Source organism: Oxyura jamaicensis, chromosome 7 (genome assembly GCF_011077185.1).
Source record: "Oxyura jamaicensis isolate SHBP4307 breed ruddy duck chromosome 7, BPBGC_Ojam_1.0, whole genome shotgun sequence".
Taxonomy (NCBI): domain Eukaryota; kingdom Metazoa; phylum Chordata; class Aves; order Anseriformes; family Anatidae; genus Oxyura; species Oxyura jamaicensis.
The window spans coordinates 26933516-26959804 of record NC_048899.1 but is presented as its reverse complement, the minus strand read 5'-3'; the positions used below and the strand labels follow the sequence as shown (position 1 = coordinate 26959804).

Here is a 26289-nt window from a genome sequence, read left to right as displayed (position 1 = left end):
TCATTGGAACAGATCATTTGATTTAACACTTACAAGGAGAGAATTGATAAAATTCATAACATGGAGTTCCTAAACTTTTTTTTTTTCTTTCCTAAAATACAAAGGAAAGGACAAACACATATATATGGGGTGGGCTGAAATGATGCAAGAAAATTAGTTTGGGACTGAAAGAGATATATCAGATATATTAATGTAATCTGTTCTTAGAAGCCTCAAAAAAAAATTCATAGATGTCTTCAGTACACTTCTGTATTTTCAGGTTTTTGATTTTTATTCCACCCCCCCCCCCGCCCCCCCCGCCCCCAATAAATTATCCAATTATCCTTGCTGTAAATTAAGATGGTTTCTTATGTCCTTCCATACTATTGTCATAACACTGGAAACTACAGTAGATTAAAATTCAGATATAGCAATTGCCTGCTCACACCTATGAACAAGTTACCCATTCCCAGTTGTATACAGGGACTCCAGAGAAAATGGAGTTTTTGAGTTTTTGACTCATGCCTATCTGTAATCTCATTTGGAAGACGAGGAAAAGAATAACATACTCCAGTTTTGCTATAGAAAAAAAAAAAAAAAAAAAAAAAAAAAAAAAAAAAAAACTTGTTCTTCTTCACTTTTGTGACTGCAGTGGTGCAACCACATTGGCATGAAACATTTATTTAGAGAGGTATTTTTCATTAGACTAAGAGATACAAATGTAAAAAGACCAGTTTTGAAGATGACAGGCTCACGGAAGGCATCTGTTTTGAATACTCTAACCTCTGCTAAGATTCAGAGATTAGAACTCATGATGTTTGTTTTGGTTTTACTTTCAGTCACACTGAATAGATTTATTTATTTTTAATTGCTCGATGACTCCATTGTTCACATAAATAGTGTGTTTGAGACAAACACTTAGGAATTTGCTTTGAAAATTCATACCAGATATAGACTTTCTGCTAACTTTTCTTCTGGTCTAACATTGTATTCATTTAACAGCTCTAAAGGAAAAAAGAAAAACATCAGTAATGTCTTTTGCTGGATTAATGACAAATTGACTAATGTGCTCTACCCACTTTGTGCCATTCAAATGACTTTGAATAGCTTTAAATATGGTTTTAATAGCATTATTGAAATGCTGTTGAACAACCTGTATGCACCAGCAAATCTGTCCTTTCAAGTATAATAGATTGTATAGGCTCATTTCATGTTTCTTATATCCAAATGAGATTAACACATAGTTTTGTTTAACTGTAAAATGAACATAAGGTTCAGCTCTGTAGCTGTTATTGAGAAAAAGCTGTTTCTACATTTTCTGTTCAAGTTAGAACTGCAGAAACCAGACCAGAAGGAAACATAAATCATAAATAAATTCATTTTTTGCACTTCAGGATTCTGCTGATCCACACTTGTTGGCCCTTGCTTTACAAGAAAGCAATAAAATAACCCAGTATCACAGAAAGATGATGGGATGGACATTCTTCTGTGAGATACTTTCTGTATGATCTATGATCCATATCTGGGTGTAAATGCAAGTTACCATAAAGTAAACTAGGACATGAATTTACACACTTTATTTCAAAAGCTACAACACTGTCTAACTCATCCTGAAGTCTCCTTTCACTCTGCAGAACTGATTGTGAGTAGTTTTATATATTAACCACATTCTTTTCACTGATGTGTGCACAATTAGCAGCCTTTATGAATACACTTTTTAACGCATATTAAAGAGTTCATAAAAATGCTAAGTCTGATGTATTCAGTGTGTTTTTTATTTCTCTCTCAAAAAAAAAAAAAAAGAAAAAAAAAAAGGAAAAAAAAAAAAAGGTACTTCTATACAAGTAGGAAAAGACTGACGAGCTGAAATTCTTCACATCCCAGTCTGTCATTTAAGTTATGCAGGAATTACTAGAAATGAATTTCTGGTACTTCTGCTTTAACAGAAATCAAGTATTTCATAAGCCATAACAACACAATGGATTTGGTGATCACTTCAGAATAATCATGACACTGCTGCTCCTTTTGTAGCTTTAAAAAAAGCCATTCAGATTTTTTTTCTCTATTTTAAGCAGTTTGTGAAAACCAAATTCTCTCTACCCACAAGTGCTGCTTAACTGCATGCCAAACTGAGAGGTGTTTCTTCATTTCTCATCAGCTTCTTTGTCTAGCTCAGTTGAAACATCATCACTAAACACGGGCTTGAAGGGACTGAAAGACACATAGTTGAGTAAGAAGATAATTTAAAAAAAAAAAAAAAAAAGCAATAACAAACCATATACCTCATTCTTTTTCTCATTCTCCTGGAGGATAACTGGGGCTGAAATTAGGAAGGTATGAACTATTCCATTCTGTTCTCTAGAGGTATTATATATAAAGTGATTACATGTTTATGCCCTAGAAGATTTGCTCACTATTTCTTATGATATATATCCACAGAAGAGACACGCCTGAAGTCTTAGATAACATACAAATTATATAAAATAAAATTTTTTAAAAAAGGCATAATTCAGCTTTCAAGTCACCATCAATATTTTTAATTGATTTGTTTGAATATTTTCCCATATATTACTAGAAAAATATGAAGTTATATGAAATTATATTCATTATTGAAATTCTAGTGTCAAGTTAAAAGGAAAATCTTTATAATTATAGTGAAAATGTGGTGAAACGCTGACAAGCTGAAGATTTTTTAAAATGGTTAGAATTAATCAGTGATATGCAAGATGCTATTATCAACATTATCCTTCAAAGGGCTATATCCCAAATTCTAACAAACGGTATTAATACTTGTCTCTCTAAGACTTTGCAACTAAAATTAAAATTTCTTTAGTTATCAATTTTCTAAAACTACCCTGAAATGTAAGAAAATTTCTATATTAGTCCTTACTTTAAATCTTGATCCTGTCTATGACAGGAGTAATTCCCAAATTCCTTGGCCTTTGGAGATGCTGAGCTCTGGACAGGAATCTTCATAGTTCTGGCTTATATTAATATGCCATAAAAATCATGATTTGATATCCTTTTTACAGATCACTTTTTACTGCTTCTTAATATCTATGTTGTTAGCTTTTCTTGAGAATGAAGAATTGTTCTGCAGTTTGGTGATTGATCTTTCTCAAAAAAGACAGGGTGTGGCCTTCAAGCCTCTTGAAAACTATTGAACAAGTGATGGTGATTCCCATCATTTGCCCAGGTTTTATGAAAGCAAACTTATCAATGGTTCACTCGAACAACCCTTGGGAAATCTCTCATTCTCAAGGCTCAGAATAGGCAGTTTAGCAATTCATGCATGGCTACCATAAAATAAGATTGAACAAGGATAGCGTTAGGGTTTTAGAACATTGTTATATGAGCTGGACATCAATCATTATTCTTGAAACTACCTGTCATATCCCTCAGACTGGGATTTTAATAGCTTTGAATGTACCTGCTAGTACTGGCTCATCATCTTGGTAACCCGATATATTTTACCATATGATGCACTCTATCTTTTCTGACTAATTTTAGAGCTAAAATGCAGTATGACAACACTGAAAGACAGAACAATGGCTAAGCCCTGATCACCTATCTTGCTAAAACAAAGGATTCGTACTGCTAAATTGGTAGTCGCTCTGCAGCTGAACACATGTAGCTGTACTAGGAACATGGTCAATTGAACAAGCTAAAATATTACCATAAAGAGAGCAAAATAAAACATCGCAATTTCAGTGATCTTCTGGTCAGGATCATAGATCCTTCTGCTTTAACATTACCCTCCAAAACCGAGTTTTCACTGAATGCAAATACATCCCAGCCTTAGAGAAACATGAAATGAGTGAATGAGTTTTTAACAGTAGGTGGCATCTCTGTTAATTCAGAACTACATCAATTCCACCACTCTGGGTGACACTGCACTGCTGTGCTCTTGGTCACATGGCTGAAATATAGACCAGCTTTTGACCACTTATACTCACAAAAGGTTTTCCAGCATCTTCTCCTCTTTATCTTTTGTGTGTGTGTGTGTGTGTGTGAGACAGAGTTTGAAAATCTTGGTAAAATTTTGCATGTGAATAATGTTGTTAACAAAGAATTACAAAACAGTCAGTATGGTTTCAAACTGTAAGGTAAAGAAATGTAGAACATAGGCCTAGAAAGGCTCTCAATTGTTCAGTTCTCTCCTCTCACTCAATATAGTTACCCTAGCTCTAACTAGAGTGCAACCTTTTTCTTTTTTTTCTGTGATATATAACTGAGCAGCCTTACTTACAATTAAAAATTATTAAATTGTTGCCATACTGTATTCTGGCAATAGCTACTTACACAGTCATGGAGAAGAGAAATACTCCATAACACAGAGAATGTACCTCAAGTGATGCAATTCAATACAGCCCTACTAATCTCAAGCAAACTTGGCACTGGTTAAGGAACTGATCCATAATTTATCATTCAAAGTATGTAGGTCTTGGTAATCATCTAGATGGAAAGCACTATTTTAATATAAAATCCTATGAATCTATTATCTGTTATTTGCCAGACACTGAATGAAGTTCAAACAGAAAAAAATGTGTTTGACAAAAGAAAGTGAGATGAAAGTTTGTGGGGAGAGGAAAGCAGACTATTAGAAAGGCCAGAGGGAGGTAACAATGTGTTTTATTAAAATTACACAGCACTGTGAATGCTGGTCAAAAGTAGTGTGGCTATTCGTTAAGTACTGACAATTTTCTGATAATACCAAAGTTGTTTGAACTTTGGTAGAAATACAGGGAGTTGAACTGTTTTCCCACTGCCTTTGGAAGATTATCTACCACAATACCAAAACTACATGCTGGGAATAAGAAACCCCAACCTACTTCCATTTCATAAGGAAGGACTGTGTCCTCTGGTGGCTTTACCAGAAGCTATCACCATTGCTGTTTCCACATTACAGGATGAAGGGACAGCAGGGACACCTCTTCGTGTGTACACATACTTCAGGAGACATCTAGAGGCTCAAGATGCAGCCAGCACAAACTTCTTGATACAGGGGAATTCACTCTGTGGCAGTGGCACCTGAGCAAATTAAATACAGCACCTGTGGACTTCAAACAGTCTTCAGGCTGCTGCAGCTTGCATGGGAACAGACTGATACACACACACACATGCACACACAATCCAACAACAACAAAAACAAAAATCCACATCACCTTTGAGGTGATCACAAAAAATATGAGATACTGCATACTATTCACCTAAAGAAACTTTCCATACCTTAGCACGAGCAGGGTTTTGCCCTATCCATGCTTTATAGATGTTTGTTCTCCAGATCTAGAAGTGACATCCAAGGATTCAGTCTAGAATGTTTGATTGTTTTAAAGAAATTCTGCCCTGTAATCCAACGATTGTACGACTGTGGAGTTAATTACTTAAGTGTCCATGACTAGGTAAATGTTGTTTGTTTGACTTTTAAATTAGAAATTATAGTCACTGTAGGACCTGGCAGACCAGCAAAAGGCTCTGGAAAATAGTTGTATGTTACTGATTATATTAATTCAGTCCTTTTGCAAGAGCTATAATTAAATGTTCTTACAGTTGAGTACATTCTCATTTTCATTCTTTCATTTTAATCTACATTTTTTCTTTTAATGCACATTTTTTATTAGCTTAGTTTTGATATTGCCTGGACCAATTCATTCTTCTTACCATCTCTGGAACTTAGGTGACATGCACTGTATTTCAAAAATCTCTCAACTGAGAGTAGAACAGATCCTTTTTTAGAATCTGCACTGCATTTTTCTTTGCAGTAAGAATTGGAAGGGTGGGTGCCAAACAATGTCTTTTATAAACCCTCCTGTCTCGGTTTTGATCCCATTTCACTGTTAATGTTCTAGATTTGGCGAAGTGCTTCATGTGCTTCATTGCTATAGTAACACTAATGGAGAAGCCTTCCTAACATAGCAATTTAGACTCTGAAGGGGGTGGTTATACAGAAGATGACATTGTAAGTAAATATGAGAAGATGAATATCTCCTTGGAAAAATATATATAAATATATTTAGAATTTTTATGAATTTTAAAACATGATTCATTTTTCTTACATTGTATCATGAGAGTGGTCCAAAAGCCTCTGCTATTGTCCTGAGCCCTTTCATGACACAGGGAATCTTTCCTTTGAAATCCTAAGATCACAGGAAGGAGAGTGAAAGTTTTATTATCTGCTTCTTGCACACGAGCAATTGAAGCAAAGGCAGATTTAGACTGAGCATCAATCTCCCGAGTTGCTTTATCCACAAGACTATAATTTTACTGAATAGAAGTGTAAGAAAAAGATCACAGAAATATACGCAAACAGATGTAAAAGAAAAGCTTCTGTTCAATTTTTAACTTGTCAACATTTTTAAGAGTGCATATCTCTTGAAGAGTACTGTCACTACTACAGATAACTTGCCCTTCTGGTAATTGCTGGTAAACTCAACAATTCATTAAACACTACTCAGAGAAGCACAAAGCTGGAGTATAGCTCTCTCCCACCAGTTATTTAAGGGCTCTTATGTGCAATTTATCTAGACTTGCTCATTTAGATGTTGTCTTACATCTAAAATACAGTTACAAATACAGTTACAAAAACAGTTACAAATAGATTTCAAAATAGTTCATCATCCTTATGTGATACAATCACAATTCTTTTTTCTCAAATACAGACTTTTGCCCTTTTGGTACATTACTAGTGCTACTACAATATCCAACTAATAAAAGCCAGCAGCTTTTTAGACTTGTCAAGAATTTACTTCTCCAAATAGTAATTCCTTCAACTTGTCTGAGACTTCTGATGAAGTAAATCTCTTTTTAAATTTTGTTTCCTTCTCCACTGCCTATAAAGACAGCTTAGTTGGCTAGACTGGGAAAGATGTTTATGTGTATGTGTTCTGAAGGTTAAGGTTGATAGGTCACATCCACTTACTCTGTCTGCTGAGATCAGTGATTCTAATACTTGAAGCATCAGCATTTCTTGTGTCTTGTTCTAAGGAACAGGTTCTGATTTCTTCTCTCCCGATCCAAATTACTTGAACTGATGAATGACCACCTAAAGAAGCATTGTTTCAATCCTCATAAAGACAGAAATGTGATGAGTTTGAGGAGGGGTAGGAATATGGAAAACATGAAAACTGCTTTTTGTTTGTTTTGCCTACGTATATACTAATATGAAAATGACTTCTAGACACAGCTTGAAGGTGTTTTGAAATTTGAAAATCAGCACACTTAACTGTGAAACTTGGATAGCAAAATAAAGTATGTTCAAGATTTGTTGTTTTACAAAAGCCTTGCTGCTCATAAAACAATCTCATGGTATTTTTAATGTTTGACACCTCAATACAAGACATAATATTAATTACGCTAGACAAACAGAGCAACTTCCAAAGAGAAAAGAAAATGAATTTCACGCTTTTGGCGTTACAATGGTGAGATGAAGATATAACCAGTCAACAGAATAATTAGAGTGCAAAAACAGAGTTTTCCTATTCAACTTGTAGATTTTTTTCAAATAAAAGAGCAACTTTGAAATGCATCTGAAAATGAATGAGGTCAGGAGAATAAGTTTATCTTATTCAGTTTCCATTTCTCAATATAATATGCTTTGCTTTCAGCAGATAAGTAGAGTAGTATTTATCCTAAGTACAACTCAGGTTTATCATGAGAATGGATTGTTTTGCTTCATATTCTTTCCAGCCAGTTTCATGGTGGTGAAGATGAATCAGCTCATAATGTTAGTGCCAAAGGATTTGCCTTGCATATGTTTTATTGACAAATATTTTTTAAAGGACAGAGCAATGGATGAAATCAATCCACACACAACAGTCCCTCATATTATGACAGAAGGATGGGCATGAAGCATTAATCCCTCCTTGTGACAGCCAAGGACTATGAAAAATGATTTTAGAATGGAAAAAAAAAAAAAAATGTCAATAGGACCGAAGAAAGAAGGAGGTAAAGTTCATCTCAAATGAAGAATAAAGCAGAAGAAAGACTGGATGTTATTACACTTCTGTGATCTGGGTAAATAGCTGTTAAATTACTCTACTTAATTAAACAGTTTAAATCCAGAATCCACAGCGATGCATTTATATGACACTATGCCTGAGTTAGTATGCCCTGTCTCAATCAAATACATTCACTGCAATGAAGTCACTTGCCATTGCTAAAGAGTGGTATGGAATTTGTTTCATGTTATAGATGTTTGCTCTGTGAGATTTTCTTTTCTTTAGCACAAGCTCACTTTTTGTTCAATAGTTATTTCATGTTTATGCAGCTGTCTGATGAGCTAATCACTTAATGCTTTTAAAATTTATCAGGTAGTGGTGGATTCTCCACTGCTTACTTCATTTTTTGCAGTTAGTATAGCTCTCATCAATTTTAGTGGAATTACTGGTGATTTGCACTACTGTAAGCAAGAAGGAAATCAAGAGTCGTTACAGAGTAAGTCCTCTTGAGCTGAAATGATTTATTTACACACTGAAGGAGTAAAACATCAGTTTGAGAAATAGTAACTAAGCAGTACAGTAGTAATATTCCACAAGATCAAGTTTTGTTCTTCCTGAAATTGGCTTGTTTTTACTAACAATGAAATGTGGAATTGATGTTGGGGGAGGACAGAAGCAATTTTCAACATGATGTAGGAAACAGTATTGCCCAGAAAAGAAGAAATCTGAGAATTCAGGAACCAAAAGGTGATTCTTTCTAGCTTTGCCTTTCTCCATGATGTTATCAAACCTGGTATATCCATACATGAGTGTCTCCTACCAGAAATCATTCACTTTGAGAGCTAATCCTTCATATCATGTTGAGGACTGGGCTGATACATAGAAGATGGAGGTGGAAACTTCCATTGTGGGTAACTAGGAGTCCCTCATAGAAATCTCTTGCACTTGAGGAGCTGAAGTAGGTTCTACAGCTATTCACATATGCTGTCTTACATGCAGTGTACGCGCTTGAGCCTTATGAACCTATTCATTATTAAGAAGAAACACAATCTTAGTCATTTGTTAGGACACTATGGATGGTGGATAGGAACTCTTCACTCTGTGAAAATGCCATAGCTTCAAATCTGTGTGAACATCATCCTTGAAGAACAGCGTATTTGCCCTGTGAAATGGGATGTTTCTGAAAGGTATACTGCATATGAATCTGAAACTGCATTGTCCCATTTTGGATTCTTATCTCATACTTTCTTTGAGGAAAGATGCAGGTTAACTTATAAACAAAATCTGTTACATAGCTACATATGTAAGTGCTATTGTTCAAGGACAAAATGGACAATAGAACACAAATGTCAAACTTTTTGGTCAGGTGAAAGCTAGCTGCTTGGCTAGCTTTTAATTCTACCTATTGTGGTGCTTTTACTCAGGTGGGCAGCTGAGTTCCACCACAACTGCTCTCTCACTCTCCCACCTCAGAGGAACAAGGGGAGAATATATGATCAAAAGGGCTCAGAGGTTGAGATAAGGACAGGGAGATTACTCAACAATTATCATAATGGGCAAAACAGACTCAGCATAGGGAGATTAATGAAATTTATTACCTATTACTAACAAGCTAGAGCAGCGAAAAACAAAATACAAGCAAACACCCCCCCCGCCCCCCCCCCCCCCCACCACCCTCCTTTATATCCTACCCCTGAGCAGAACAGGGGAACTGGGAACAGGTCTGTGGTCAGCCCATGATGCTTCATCTCCGCCACTCCTTCATGGTCACTCTCTTCCACTGCTCCAGCGCAGGCTCCCTCCCACAGAATGCTGTTCTTCCCAAACTGATCCTACATGGGCTGCCCACAGGCAGCAGCTATTCGAGAACTGCTCCAATATGGTTCCATACCACAGGATCCATCTGTCAGGAGCAAACTGCTCCTGCACGGGTCCCCCACAGGCAGCAGCTCCCCCCAGGCCCTCTGCTCCTGCGTGGACTCCTCTCCACGGGCTACAGCTCTGACCCAGGGCTTGCTCCTGCAGGGGCTCTCCATGAGCCGCAGCCTCCTCCAGGCCCCATCCACCTGCTCAACAGGCGACTCCTCTACAGGCTGCAGCATGGAGATATGCTCCATGTGGGACCCATGGGCTGCAGGGAGACAGCCTGCTCCACCAGGGGCCTCTCCACAGGCCACAGGGAAACTTCTGCTCTGGGGCCTGGAGCCCCTCCTCCTTCACAGGCTGTGGTGCCCTTCAGGGCTGGTTCTCACTCCTCGCTCTCAAAACTCCCTTGCGCAGCATTTTTTTTCCCTTTCTTAAATCTGCTGTTACAGAGGCACAAACAACATTACTTATTGGCTTGGTTCTGGCCAGCAGTGGGTCCCTTTGGAGCTGGCTGAACATGGGGCAGCTTCTGGATTCTTCTCACAGAGGCCACCCCTGCAGACCCCCGCTACCATAATCTTGCCTCATAAACCAAATACACCCATTTTCTAGCAATGCACACAAATAGACTTAAAGGTGAAAGTAAGTTTTACTGCACTTTGTTGTCACTATAAAATAAGTTTTGAGCCCACATTCTTTCCCTAAGTGAGAGGTTTTAACCAAGGTAAGTCATCCAGATGAAATGCACATCCATTTTCTTCTCAAAATGTTAAAACACAGATCAAACATTTGACTACTAAGCTAAGAAGTTTTGATATGGGACATAACAGTAATGACACTTTACCCACTAATAGACCTGAAACAATTGAAGGACCTTTCCTGTCCTCATTGGGTTGCAAGTTTTAATAGAGGTTAGAGGGGTTGGGCCAAACCACAAACTGTGATCATAAGATTTTTGTGGATGTTTGAGATTAGGATAAGTGTGGATTTTTTATTTGCTTTTAATTTATTTATTTCCATTAAGTAAAAAATCCGGATTTCAACTCATTTGTGTTCTTTGAATTGATATATCTCAGATAAGAAGTTCACAGGTCACAGTACTCCAAAAGTGGTCAAGAAATGTTAAGTTAGCAATAGAAGATATCAATAGAAAAACAGTAGCTGAAATTATCTGAGCAGGTGACCTTACTGTGGAAGTTTGACAGTAATCCCAATGACAGCCTTTTTTTTTTTTTTTTTTTTTTTTAACTGTTTTTAGGACCAGATGATCAGAACAGAACACCACATTGGAAGGACATTGAAGAAGCAACCGGAGTAACGGAAGGCCAAACCAGCAGAAACCCCAAAAATAAACTCTCAAGGCTAAAGCATGTTTTATGACCTCAAAAACATGAGAGAGATTAGGAATGTCAGAGTTGGAAAAAGTTTCTCTGAGACCTGTGCAGGTCAAGGACATTACAGATTTTAGTTTCTTCATTTATGTTGATGTGGGCTTCACAAATCTTGGAGAAGTTTGTTTAGCTCAGAAACATAGAATAAGACAAATATGAAAAAAAATGTTAATGAAGCAATCAGCAAGTCAAAAGGTAAATACTGCTAGAGTGGCTTACTGTATTATATAAATAGGAGAGAAGTTGAAGCTTCATTTACTGAAACTTTCAGAAATGTTGGTCTGGATTTCCCATATTCACCAGCAGAGATTTTATATTATTTATTTCAGCTTTATTAACAATGCTGTTATTTTCAGGTGCAAGGCTTTAATTTGTAGCACATTAAAAGTTCAGAAAAAGCATACGTATATTTTTTCTTGTAAATTCCCAAAGTAGTTACAGCTTAAATTAAACAATCCAACTATTGATTAAAACATTAACTGGCAAAATAAACATGTCAGGACTACGAATAGATGTCAAGTGCCTTCAAACTGCAACTATCAGTAACTAATAACACTTTTGAGTAAATCTCTTCTACAGTTTAGAGAGCAACAGCTCTTTATAGACTTGAAAAGATTTTTCTTTAGTAGACTGAAGTGCTTTAGATGGTCTCTGAAGTTCTACTTCGTGAATTTTTGAAGTAATGTACAGCATGTCTATTATGCTTTGTATTGCCTTAGCAAATGGAGCGAATTAGCTACTAATGAAAAAGTAATGCAACTCCACTGTCCCATGCAGAGTTTCTGAAGAAGCTGACATTCCTTTCTTTCTCACCATTCATCCCCAACACTCACTCTTTAAAGGTCCAGTCCTTCAGAGGTGTAAAAACAGCAAAGCTCTACTGACCTCAGTGGAATTATGCAAATTTACAGCATGATATCTTCCCTTGTTTTATATTTCTCTAAGTGTGTGAAGCACCTTGGAATGCTAGAAATGCTTTGCAGTGAGCTCATTATTCATCATTTATCTACACTGAACTATCTTTTTCATCTATTAGTCTTTAAATATTCTAAGCCTTTCCTTATCTACCCACACTTTTTCTGTTATTTACCTTTCTTCTCACATCAACTGTCTTCTTGTTATCCATACTTCAATTTTCCAAACCAAATATCTACACTAGTATTACAAGTGTTCCAGATGCTTAACACAAAAAATCAAATTAATTTTCTTATTAGCAAAAAATTGGATTTTTATGAGCTTAATTAGTCTGCTCTATTAATATGCTTCTGCTCCAGCAGCCAAGTTCCTTCTGTTAAACAAAGGTTATTGTTACTAAAAGGAAATGCCACTATGGTGAGAAATGTGATCTCTCTAGTCCAGTATTCCACATCCAAGGGTGACCAGTAACATTTACCTCATACAGAACCAAAATAAAACATCTGCAAAGTAGACAAGTCTATGTCCTGCAGCAGAGGCTTTGAATCTTCTCTGACTGAACAGTGCTTTTATATTTCTGCACTCCATTAGCTGGAGATAAGCAGTAGGATTTGATACCAGAGAATCAGCAGTCCATTTTAATGTGCTGTGTCAGCCTTAAGATACCAGTCAAGGAATCCATAAAGTTCAGCCCAAAAAATACCTTGCAGACAGAGTACATGTGAAGCCTCCCAGAGTAGGTGATGCAGAGGGCAGCATCCAGGGATATAGCTGGACACAGTCAGGCAAACTAGAGCATTGAAAGCTAGGAAACAGGCTGCTGTGAGCAAAGGGGCCAGCTCTATTTGCATCACATAGTTAATGAAGAGCTGCCTACAAGAATATGGTCAGCGTCAGAGGGGCAAAACTCATGGGTAAGGCTTCTTCTTCCTCCAGCCTGAAAGTACCAAGTCTCCTGAATTTTCCATGCCCTTCATCTAGAACAGACCAGATAGATTAGCAACAGCCGATCCATCTTTCAGTCTGCCACATAAAGCCATTTTATTTAAAGAAATCGCAACACTTACTTCTGGCAGCATTCTGTAACATCGTCTCCTTCACTTCTTATGGTCTGAATGCATTTAGAGGAATTCAGTGGTACCTGAACAGTAATCTGACATCTTCTGTCATGACCAGCATGTCCCAGCAATGCTCCTACAATATACTCCAGTACAACAGTACAATGGTTACTCTTTCAGTTGCATCATATTCTTCTTCACATCCTTCTAAAATTTGAGACAGACTCTGTATGTATGTCCAGGGATGTCAGGCTAAGGTGTTTTTTAAGGTGAAAAATGTTTCCAGTGATCTGCTGCAGCTGGATATACATATATATATATTAAATCTCCTATTTAATAAGGCTTCCTTATCTCCAAGATGACAGATTGTTGTTGTGAAAGTCACATTTGCTGGACTAGAAATTAATTTCCCCCCAAAATATTGAAAAACAAATTTCACCACTCTAGTACTTTAGCTTCTGTGTAATAAATAATTGCAGTGAAGTGAAGACTTTTGTCTTAGGGGGGAAAAAAAGGGGGGGGGGGAGTAGGGAACTCCACAGTTATCATTGCTATGGATAGTCCTGTTAAATTTGGGGCATCTGGGTGCACACGCAAATATTTGCTTACCCTCTTCCTTTTACTTCCCACTGTACATGTTAGGCTATTTTTTCTTTCCCCCCTCATTCCCCTTGTGTGAGTGCCAGTGCAGCATGTACTATCTTAGAGTATAAAGTTTAGCAGAACAACGATTGGCATTTCTTCCTGAGGAATGCAAAATAAGCTTTCTTCTGTACTTTTTAAAGAAATAATACACACACACAGCTTCCTTTTCTCCATTAAGAGAACTGAGTCAACTCTCTGCTCTACCCATGTGAGGCCCCACCTGGATTACCCCATCCAGGTCTGGGGTCCCAAGCTCAAGAAGGATGTTGATCTGTTAGAGTGGGTCTAAAGAAGGGCCACGAAGTTGATCAGAGGGCTGAAGCACCTCTCCAATTAACCAGTATTGTGACTATGTCTTCATGTAATGAATAATTGGAACTCCCCAGAAAGACAAAAAAAAAAAAAAATACTGGTTCATTCATTAAGTAGTTATCCAGTTGTCACAGGCAAAACTATCATGACTAGGGGAACTTCACCTAATTTAACTTACTACCAATTAACATAAACATTTAATCATCAGCTTGGATATCAAGGAGGAAAAAAAAAAAAAAAAAAAGACTAACAATTATATGCCTTAGGAAGCACCTTTCCTGGCCCAACACATTTATTTAACCCTGAGGAAATATTTTCAGCAGGCAGAGCAGACAATTCCTGCACATTAAACAGAGAAAGCTAAAGGAAACTTCCTATTGTCCCTGGGTTTTGTGACTGAGCCCATCCCACAAAGTGTCCAAGCATGGTCTGAGAATACCTACTACAATGAAGGTACATGGGTGAGTGGTATGGGTAGCACCAGAGACATACTTTGAATGATGTAGGTGGTCAGCCAAGAGTAGCTGTGAGATAGATACACAGCCAAAAACCATTGCCTGGCATCATCTTTGCAGTTTTTCATAGAAGAAAACCTTTTATTATCCAAGTGAGTTTTTTCCAGGATAGCAATTTTAAATGTAGATATCTAAGTTCTATGTCATTTCCACTTTGGAATTCGTGGTCCTAAGTGCTGGTAGAACAAACTGAAATATTAAATTTTAGCTTGAAACTGCACTGAACCTTGCAAATAGATTTAACTTTATCAGAGCAATGAAACTAGTTTTAGCACACAAAAACACTATACTGTAGCATTGTTTTAAAAGTTTTCATTTACATAATCTTGCTGAGAGTTAAATTCATCTGCACTTATTCATCAGCAAGGACAAATAAAGAAAGACAATGCACCTTTTGTCCATTTAGTCTCAATTTCTCCTGTGTCTACCACTTATGCAGCACTAAAGGGCCGATCCGATGCCTATTAAATTCAATGACAAAACTTGAATTGATTTTGAATAGAGCAAAACTGGGTCCAGAAGTTCCTAGAGATTTCTTCTGCCTAGGTGAACAACTAAAGTGCACTTCAAGTGAAGTGCTGTCAGCACACAAGGCAGTGTTCAAACACTGTTAAGCTTGTTAACGCGTGTTACTCTTCTGACTGACAGCTACCAGCCATTCTCTGAGCAAGTTAGCAAATTTAAAATGACAGCATGAACACAGAGTGCTTCTGAGACCTGGGAAGCCATTTTGCCCTCTTCACTATAGCATCTCCTCTTAATTATTTGCCTAAATAAGAATCTCGCTCTGGTAATCCACAGAGATAGGAATATAAACCTGTTCCTCTCGACTCCAATGAAAGCACTTGTGCATGCATTCAACTATAAGGAACTTCCAGAGGGACTATTCACATCATGTTGAAAAACAGCATATAGATAAAATTTGGACAGTGGCCCAAATTCATACACATTGGAAATGCTATTTCTAAAATACATTTTTGATGATAGGAATGTTTAATTTTAGAGCACACAGGCATATCAAAAGGAAAGCACTGGAATATCCCAAGATTGTCTCCCTTCTTTTTGCATTTCTTTATAGTGAAAGAAGTTAAAGGAACTATGCTTTCTTTTTTCTTTAAAAATCAAGTGTTATCACCTTTTCCTATAATTATATGGCATTCCTTCCATTATACAAAATAATCTAGTCATAGAGAGCATACAGAGTAGGATAATCAGGAATGTATCTTTAACTTTAGTACTTACTACTTGAAATCTTACCACACTGCAGTACTTCAAGGAAGAGCTGGCAATATGAAGGACACTGACTGGAAGAGATCAGAGACTCCAATCAAAATTGTAAAAAACCTTAGAGCGTAGTATTGGGAACAGAAGTATGGAACACCTTGAAGAAATCCCTTACATTATTTCTGAAACCAGGAAATACTTATGTCTCTGTTGCCAGGTAATTTCATACTAGTCCTACAGTATTTACAGCATATCTCCAGGCTCAATCTTTTACTTAGACTGTATGAGAAGTCAACCCACACAACCCAAATGCCAGTAACAGGAATGACTTTGTGAAATCTCCCTTGTAGAACAGGATCTTTCTCCATATCAGAGCAACTTGAGAAGTTCCATATAAACTGCTTTTAGATATTTTAGTCTCTTTCCAACCCATCTTTTCACGTGAAGAATTTAATGCACACAAATAGGAAAGACAGATGAAGTAGTCATCATGTAGCAGCTCAAAAGCAGAGTAAAGATAAGAAGGTACGTCTGATGTCTCCCTGCTCAACAGGGAAAGTGAAGTCCATTCTTTGCCTTGTTAGTAAGTCTATGAACAATCACTGCAGCTGGCAAAACAAGCTGGAGGAAAGAGTGCCTTTACAATAATGATCGAGAGGACCAAGAGTGCACTAAGACAAACTGGTTTGGAGCATTGCTGGCACTGTTAGTCTGGGCCAGAAGAAGGAAAAGAAGCATTTGAGAGCCAGCCTCTACATACCTTCCAGATGAACCAGTGTGCTTGGATGGATAAGCCTGTGGAACTGGAAGCATTATTAAAAAAAAAAAAAAAAAAAATGTGAGCTGTGAACGACAAGACAGAATCATAGGAACAGGAGATTCTAGAAATAAATGTGCCCTGAAAACTGCCACTATGACTAATTCAGCATCATAAGTACATAATGCAAGGCCTGTTTTTATTTGATCTCTGAGCCTAGCATCATAAACCAGCAGGAATTTTAGTTGTGGCATAAAAAAAAGAGGGCACTCAATGAATTTTAAAAGCCAGTGTACAGTACAGGACTGATCTCTAACAGAGGCATTGGCAACATTCCCTAATCAACAACTGAAGTCAGCAGAATAAGAATTTGATGTCTCTCAGCAGTTGTGCATAGCAACAGGTGAAGCAGAAAGGAAGAAGAGGCTTTTAAACAGTGCTTGAGAGTTGGCCAATCTGGGCTTTATTTCTGCTTCTGGCCATAGCCCAGTGGGCATCTCTCTGCTCAGTGCTGTTGCCCATGGCACTGCCTCCACATCAGTCCTTATTGTCTCTGATCTCAGGCTGTTCATGGTAATGTTTCGCTGGTGGTGTTTTGTAAGACACCTACCACTGCAGAGTACTGACCTTACCTAGGCCTTCCAGGAAACATAAAACAAAAGTGTTTGCTTAGCTGTATGTTTGTTGAACAGATCAATTACAAAGGCAACATAGTTACCCCTTTCTTCCTGAGAGATTGTCATGGGAAGAAAAAAAAAAAAAAAAGGAAGCAGGAAAAAATGGTGGATTTTATTTGTTGTTGTTTGCTCATTTTTTGCGGGTTCCCTTTTTACCTTGAAATTTATAAAATAACTGACATAAATACCATAGATACTTAGTTATTGAGCAAAACCAACAGTTAAAGCACAGAGGTACAGAATACATTTCACAGTAAAACCTCCAGAGTTGTCTGTTGGTTGTTTTTAATCTCTCTTGCCATCACATGGGACAGAGCAAAACTCAACAAATGCAAAGTGAGATCCTTATCTAAACTACTCAAGTCAACAACATTTGTTAGAAAACAATGTAAATTTTCTGGTCAGTCCTGCTATCTGATGTACTAGCAATCCTAGGTTGTTTTTTTTTGTTGTTGTTTTGTTTTTTCTTCTTTTGGGAAAGCTTTGAATGGTGGGGGGAGGGAGGGTGAGAAGAAAAGAGGGAGTTCAAGTCCTGCTGGTACTTTCCAACAGGCTCTTGTGGTTTCACTGCAGGCTGAGTTTTTAGTCAATTTCCATTGAACTGAGTATTGCCATAGACATGTCCCTCACACAAGATTTTGGCGGCAACACCAGATGACACAGACCATGGAATTAACATATCTGTGTATTTATGGGTTTGCTTTGTCCACTAGCAACTTACTTTTTGCAGGCATACAGATCAAGGTTTCTGCCAGCTTGTTTGCTTTATCTCTGAATTTTTAATTATTTTTACATTCAATTTCCCATGGAATGCCAATGAGTTAATGTAAGGATTATCCTACTAGGAGGTTGTAAGCAAGTTACTTGAAATTGCAATAACATTCTAGTGTGGAGTTTTGATTAGTATCACATTTTAGATGGATACACCCAACATCAATTCTTCACAGCTTCACTATTCATTATTTTATCCCATTAAAGAGTAACTTCCTCTGATCCTCTGAACAACAGTTTGCCAAGCTGTCAGGTATATAAATCACAATTTAGGAATCTCAAACTTGTATAGCTAGTGAATATAACATTATTGAAAATTGTCAAAATTAACAGCCCTGGAGATTAAATCAACTTGTATTTATACTACAGCAGTATCTGAAAGCACAGTGCAGAACATGACAGACTGTAGTAGATGGTCCCTGCCCCAGAGAACTTACAGTTTAAATAGGACTGACAGGCAGGTGGGAGCAAGGATAGGGCAAACTGGATAAATGCAGCCTTCCTACTTTTTTTTTTTTTTCCCCACACTCACCTAAGTGGGCCTCATCAGACAACAAACAACAGTTCAAACACAGTGTCCAGCTCCACACTCTCTAGCATGATTTCTTCCAGTGCCCTGTCCCCAGCTTCTCTGTTGAGGCTCTCAACAGGACATGTACACTGAGATAATTACCATCTATAGACCTCACGGTATGGAAAGTCTCAACTCTGAACTGTCCTTATGTCATCTGCAAACCCATTGCTGACGAACATATTGTGATTCTAAAGTGGCTGATGAAACAGCTGCTGTAATAGTAATCACCATTCATTTTTTAAAGTGTCTGTTAGCTCAAGAGTTTATGTACTGGCATTGTCATATTAAAGCAGAACACAATTTTGCTGGCTTTGATTAATAATTAACATCTAGGTTTTGTTTTATGAGCTCCATGTGGCTTACCAATGGCAGTACCATACCTGCACTATTCAGAAGCATACAAATGGCTGACTGCAGAGTGTTGGCTGCAATACCCATGCATCCAGATAAACTGTTCATGGCTTAAGGCCTTCAAAAAGGTTCTCACTCATTTTATTCTCCCTGGCTTGTCTGATTCCCTACCAAATAACTCATGGGAGAGAAGCTGTGCACCTCTAACAGAAGTGGCATGTGCTGTCTGCTCTGGGAGGGGAGGGATTCCAGAAAGCTGCCTTCTTTGTGCTGGCATTTCTGCTGAACAATGCCATCTCTCCCATCCTGAAGGCTTATGGCTACCTTGGCACCGAGCCTGAGTGACCAGTGTGACAGTTAGATAATGTATACATGAGCAGTAAAGTGATATGAAAATGAATGTTTCCCAGTTCATTTTCTCCTAGGGAAATGAAATCCCTAATCTCAATGCACAGTCTGTGACAATGACTTGGCAAGGACATTGATTGCAACTGAGACCAACATTTAACATATTTATCACAGGATCTTAGTATTAAAAAAAAAAAAAAAAAAGCCAACAATTCTATAGGATACTGCAACCACAAAATACTCTCAACTAACATGCAACAATATGCTCTCCCCACTCCAACACCACCTCACAACCACCCAAAATTTATTTTCATTGTCAAAAGCAGTTAGGTGTGATGGCTTTTGAAAATGTTCAGCTGCAGGCCCCTCCGGAAAGGCAGCACTGCATGCCTTTTCATTTAAGAATTTCAGCCAACATTCCAGCATGAACACTAATTAATTAAGCCTCTTAGTGTCACTAAACACAAACACAATACAGGGATTGCTTCCCCTTCCCTGGGAACATTACTGTCTAGAAGAAAATAACCATTGGTTAACTGCTCAACCCAGCATGCATCTTCCTCCAGCAAACCTGGGATTTGGGGCAACGGGGTCAGAGCAAGCATGACTAAAATCTGCAGAAATGATGATTGTCAATGCCTCTGCTCCTAGAAAAATCACTTCCAGCCATGGGCATTTGCCATGTGATTTTGCATTTACATTTCTATGGAGCCCGCTGCTAACAGGGGCTCCATGACTCCAATATCTGTCTTTGTGAGAACAATATGCTCCTGAAGCCTGCAAAGGTTTTTTTGACAGCTTGCTCCTTGTGAATAGAATCACAGATATTAAAACCATGTTTCCTGACACTGAGGGAAGTGGGAATCACACTCACTGTGCACAGGGCAGCACAGCTCTGTCAGGCCCCATGTCCACTCACTTCTTGGGGGGGGGGGGGGAACTGACAGGAGGGGTGGATCTCTACATGATTCTGCTTGGCAGGGGGGTTGGTCACCTTGGTGTTGCTGACCTTGTTGCCCCACTCTGCTTCTGGCTCCTTTCTCAGCCCCTGCTGTCCCTGAAAGGATCTGTTCCCATGCTGATTTAAGGAGGCATCATAGCACAGCACAACTCCTTTGCTCACATGCACCCAGGTTACTTTCCACAGGATAGCCATGTATCCAGTGCAAGCAGCTAGGGATCAGGACTGTTGAGCCATCAAGATGCTCATACATCCCAAGGTACAGAATCATCCTGCATTTCCAAAGACCCAGGCCATAATGAAGAAAAAAAAAAAAAAAGGATAAAGGATTAAAGGATTATACTCCTCTACAACCTGAACATGATTTTCTGGTAGAGGTTTGCTGGTAACATGACATCCACGAACTGTTCATCAGTAGGATGGTCCAAAGACATTTGGCAAGCCTTGGCTTATTCAACTGCATCTTTTTCTGGTTCCTAACATGCAGAGACTTGTGTTTCTTGGTGATCCCTTGCCTTTCTGCCATTTGGGTAAGACATCTCATCTACAGGTACAGGCATAAATCAAACAGATTAAAATAATTCCCATCATTTGCTGATTATCTGTTTAGGATATAGAATACATCAGAGTTGAAACACTTTACATTAAAGCAGCCAGCAATCATTTACAGACTTAAGTTGTATTAAGCATTCATAGCATTAGGATGGCTCCCTTCTGGGATAAATTTCAGCTTAAGATCTTAATAATTTAAAAGGAATAATTTTGTGGAGGGTGCAGTGACATTGATGCTTCAATCAAGTGGCATCGATGCTTCAATTTCCTGGTAGATATACCAGAGTCAGAGGCTAGAAATATGTCACTCCTTTGGAGTTCCAGCCAAAACCTATCAGAATCCTCGGCAACAGAGAGCACTTTAAGGTATCCGTGAATTAAACATTCAGTAGGCATTAATGGAACAGTGTCATCTTAATTTATCAGTAATTAGAAATTAAAATATGCAAAATAAATGGCATATAATACAAGTGTAATCGGTCATTCCATGTATAAAAAAACATGTTTGAAATGTAGATGGAATACTCTTTTTTTAAAGCAGTTTTCCCATGACTAATCAGATATTCCAAATTTCATTACAACTTTGCATTATGTATTCACATTATCCATGACATGGGCATCTTTAATATCGATAACGTATAATTGTATTTGCCAGAGAGTGATGGAACAAAATCAGTTGGCATATAGTGCTTGAACATGATTCCAGTTCTGATATCTTCTCTTTGCAGAACACTTATCATTATTAATAATGTATGGCATTAGATTTTCAAGCTTGCCTAGCAAATGTCACAGCCAATGCTCTGCTCAGTAAAAAATTCTCTGTGAATCAAGCACCAGCCACACAGAGACAAGAGTCTGACCTAGGGGACTTGTGTGGTTAAAACAAACCCTCTCTATCATCTCACACTGAGAACTGTGTCAGATGACCACACCCATGTTAATGGAAAATTTAACTTTGAGGAAACATACATATTTTCTAACCCCCAAAACACACACAAAAATTTTTTCTAGGCCTTCTTACTCCTATGTATAAGCACCATGTGTGCTTATACACCTTCTCTAGAGGTGGTGTCATCTCTAACAGGTGTTACCTCCTCCCTTCCTAGTTGCCAATACCTTGTTTGGGGTTAAAATCATTCACCTCTTTCTCCCCCAGAACTTGTGAATATCTTTTTACTTTATTTTGTTAATCTGGAAGCTTCTTTCCAAGTCTTGTGCATCATGAAAGATAAACTTCTGCAACATTTCTCTGAAATCTTAAAATTTCATCACTGCTTTCCAAATTTCTCTGGAATTATTCCACTCAAACAGCAAAAGGAAAAGCATCTGTTCTTCTTTGTCACTTCTTCCAAACAGCAAATAAACTGCAAGCAGATTTCCTATCCACAAACACCATATTCCCAAGGTAGCATAAGGAGTGTTTTTAAGAACATCAACTCATTCTGCAGCAAAACCTCACATCCAATCTGTTGCTTAGGACACATATGTAGATCTTACCAATATCTTTTACTCGGTTCTCAAATTGGAATCTGACTGAAGACTTCTCTAGGCTTCCTAAAGACTCTTAAGACCCTACCAATTATTTCAAAGAACAGTTTCCAGTGGTGCATTTAACTTGCCTTAATGAAAGAAGTGCAAAGGCACCTCTGCAAATGTGCAATGCAGTAAAAATGCAACAGCTTTACCTCACTGTGCCAGTTGTATTTCTCGTGATTTCTTCTCATTAATCTGATGTCTTTTCTCTGCATCCACTGTAGACATAATTACACATCCATACCCTGCAAAGCCAATAATTTAAGCAATAAAAAAATTATAATTCATGCATTTTCTTCCTCCATCTAATATCTTTCTGATTACAGAGAAGTCCTAGCTCCATAACCACATCCATTCAAGCTTAATTATTCTCAAGTATGTAAACAGCCTTATGGTAATCAATCTAATTATTCATGTGTTTTTAACTACATCAGTGATTGGAAGCTGCTGGTCTTCACATGTAAATTCTCTCCACCTGTAAATGTGGAAATAAGATTCTCCAATATCACAGCACTGTTTTGCAATTTATTTAGTTTAGCAAACAAGTTTCAGTCCTCCAGTCCTCCCACCCCACCCCAATTTTTCATTGATTGTTGGTAATAGCAGTGATAATAATCTGGTGTTCTAGATGTTCAGCAATGTCCTAGTGAAGATCTGCCTTCTCTAGGCTTCAGTGAAATTATCTCAAGGTGTAGTCAATGAGCTGAATTATAAATTGAAATTTATCATGGGTTTGAAGTAACTTTTTAGAATTCCAAAGCAGATTTCTAGTTTCAGATAAATTAAAATGAATGTTTTACTGTTTTCTAAGCTATGATTTCTTTGATTTATTTTTTTTAATATTTCTCCCCCTTTTTCTGTTCTTCTGAAGAGACCCTCCATAAAGTAGCTCTGGAAGCTTCCATCTGGAACCAAGTTATTAATTATAAGAAACAGAATAAAAATAAAATGTGTAGGTGGTCTAAATCATTAGGTTAGTAAATTCAGACCATTAAGAGAGGTTTAATGAGAACAAACCAATGGAAAACACTATAACAAATAAAAAAACCTATTAAAAAAAACGTGCAGTGAAAAATCATGTATTTTTTTTCCCTCTTACAGATCTTTATGTTAATTTTGGCAGGCTAGTATGAGAACTGCCAACTCCTATTACTCTTCAAGGTTTTGTTTGTTTAGCTACCATAGAATGTGAAAAAAAATAATTTAATTATATAAATCAGGAGTAACATTATGTAGTATTCCAGATCAGAGGAAATAAACTAGAGGTAAAGGAGATCAAGAGAAAGGTGATTAGAATTATCATGATAACTCATCTAACAAAGAATTGGGCTTGTTCACTTTGAGGAGATAAGAAGAATAAAGCAACAGGCTACAAAAAAAAATAAAATACACTTGTAAATGAAGCACTGTGAGCTTCTGTCTTTCAGAATAAGAAGGAATGGTCAGTCATCTAAATTAAAGGGAGTAACTGCAAAATATATATATATTTTTTGAAAGAAGATGGTTTATTATATTAAAAGTTCTACACTCTTACTGAATAGTTAAACACTGAAATGCATCACTACAGGTTTTCACTGATAACAAGTATAGCCCTCTTTAACTCTGTTTGAGGAGTGAGAGAAAAAAAAGCTTTTACTCTGATAAAAATATCCAGAGCTAGGGATAGAAGAAAAAAAATAAATAAATAAATAAAGCCTCACCTCATGTTTCAGGGTTAAATCAATTCCAAGGCAGCAGCGATTAGGATGGCTGCAAACTATTCCACATCTGCCAAGTATAAGATTTCTCACACCATCCTTTACAACACACAGGGCTGCCCACTGTCAGCCAAGGGACTGATTCAGAGTTCCCAGCTATCTTTATGTTGCAGATATTCTTATCACACATTTGCTCCAAACTGCTGCCATCACAGAAAGTGTTTGATGAAAGAAAATCTTTTCTTTCTGTTGCTCAAAGAAAATAGAAGTTAAAGGAAGAAAAAACTTGGGTGAGTAGAGCATCTTCATTTGCTCTTCATTACTGTTTTTTCTACACCAGTCTTCTGAGGGTTGTCAAAAAGAGAAGGAAAAAGAGTATTTTACCCTGCAAAAACTATTCTGGGGAAGCCACTTACTAACTTCTGACTATCACTTTAACACTCTGTCTCTTACAGTAAAGCTATCATTCACTAAAGTACCAAAAATAAAAGTTCTGCTGAGATTTTGCTTACTGCCTTCACCTGAGGTTAATCATAAGCCAGTACTCTCACAAACTGTAATCACATTCCAAGTGACCTTCAATAATCTTTCGGCAAAGATGACCAAAGAGGTCCAGAAGTTTTAGATTATTTTATCTGCAGTGCTCACTTCCTACTTCAAGATAATTTGGTCGACCTTCTGGGCTCTTTCCTGGTGATACAGTTATTTGTGTATCAGGATAATGTCATTATTATTTCTCTTTTGAAAAACAAACAAAAAAAAAAAAAAAGGAAAAATATGTTGTAATTTAGGATACTGGCTTATAAGTTTAAACCAGCAACTATAGCATGAAAGCAAGTGCTCGGTACATAAGGACTTCTGCTGGTAAAAATACCAAAAAAAAAAAAATACAAAGGAAGAGCAAAACTGTTATAAGAGACTCTCAGGAGAAGGCTTCAAGGATGGCTTTATGTACACTAGCCTGAATTAATAGCTGATTTGTGACCAGTGTATTGGAATGCCCTATTCAAAAAGGTATAGAGACTGCATATTCACCACAGGCCTTGTACGTGCCTTAGATGTGTCTATCAAGGTGGAAGAGCCAATTATAAGAGTGCAGTAGTTTCTACTATTTAATAGTAGACAACCCTCTGTACTATGGATCTCATCTAGACAAAAATTGGGGTCAGCTAAACTAGAAGAGAAGAGGATCATGCTCTCACCCTAACAGTTTTAATTCATACAAAATCTCCCAAAAAGCAGGTAAAGAAAAGCCTGCACTCTAAACAAGAAACAAAAATAAATCATTAAAAATAATAATAATAAATAAAGCTCAGAAGAGTTAGTCTACAATCTCTGGCTGAAAAGTAAAATAGCCCTTACTCTAAGACCCATTGGAAATAAAATTCATGCAAACCTTGAAAGAGGTGGTGTTGACTACAATTTAATATATAAGCAAATAACAGAATGGCTAGCATCTGCTGCTAATTGTTTATCACATCCTCCTTATCTGATACATGACCTCACACATTTTAGCAAATGGCAATTTCTAATTAATGTTCTGAAATTGTCTTCAGATGTGCATTTTATATAGGCTGCTTTGTGTAGACAAAACAAGTTAAAGACAAACTTTATTTTTTTTTCTCCTTTGGTAAAGGCTTTAACATTTTCTGGCCTACCTCAGGTTCCTATTTATATAACTAACATAAACTACCAAAATGTTAAATAACAATACAGTTCAGAGAGCTATAAACTGAGGCTTTCTGGAGCACTTTCAAGATCATAAATAAAAACAAGCAATTTTGCACTGAAATTTCCTGAGGGTTCTCCAATTAATCAGCATTTGATGCAACCATACCACAGCTATTTTTATGTATTCCTCTTAGATCAGTCTACAGTGTACTTAAAAAAGATAGACACACACTTAATGGAAAACTTTTGCCATTTCTTTGCAGTAACCAGAAGAGTGACAGCAGTAATAATTAATATCTCTATGCTTCACAAACAGTGAAATCAGATGCATAGTTTATCAAGAGTCTGTATATGTAATTTTTCCATTAACAATTCTGCAGACAGAGCATTGATAATTGTGCCTGTGGTGAATCCCAATGAGGCATATTTGCCTGACATTGTTGAAGAAGGGGGAAAATGAATATATGCATTTTAAATTTTTATGATTACATTTTTACTGAAGTGTGGGGGCCCGAGGTTTCATGACTGTTTTAATGCAATTGGTTCCACTTAGGA

General features: G+C 37.3%; 1 long non-coding RNA gene across 10 annotated transcripts in view; it reads right to left on the bottom strand.

Moving 5' to 3' along the window:
• Window positions 1-756: 756 nt before the first annotated feature.
• The window catches only part of LOC118170151, a 35918-nt gene continuing 10385 nt past the window's right edge, over window positions 757-26289 (bottom strand). The window contains exons 1-6 of one of the 10 annotated variants that reach the window (XR_004752535.1): window positions 25266-25391; window positions 24067-24315; window positions 22519-22611; window positions 21815-22135; window positions 1575-1579; window positions 757-767 (exon numbers count right to left, since the gene is read on the bottom strand). This is a non-coding gene — a long non-coding RNA (uncharacterized LOC118170151). The other 9 variants (XR_004752532.1, XR_004752529.1, XR_004752528.1 and 6 more) reach the window with 9 other exon arrangements.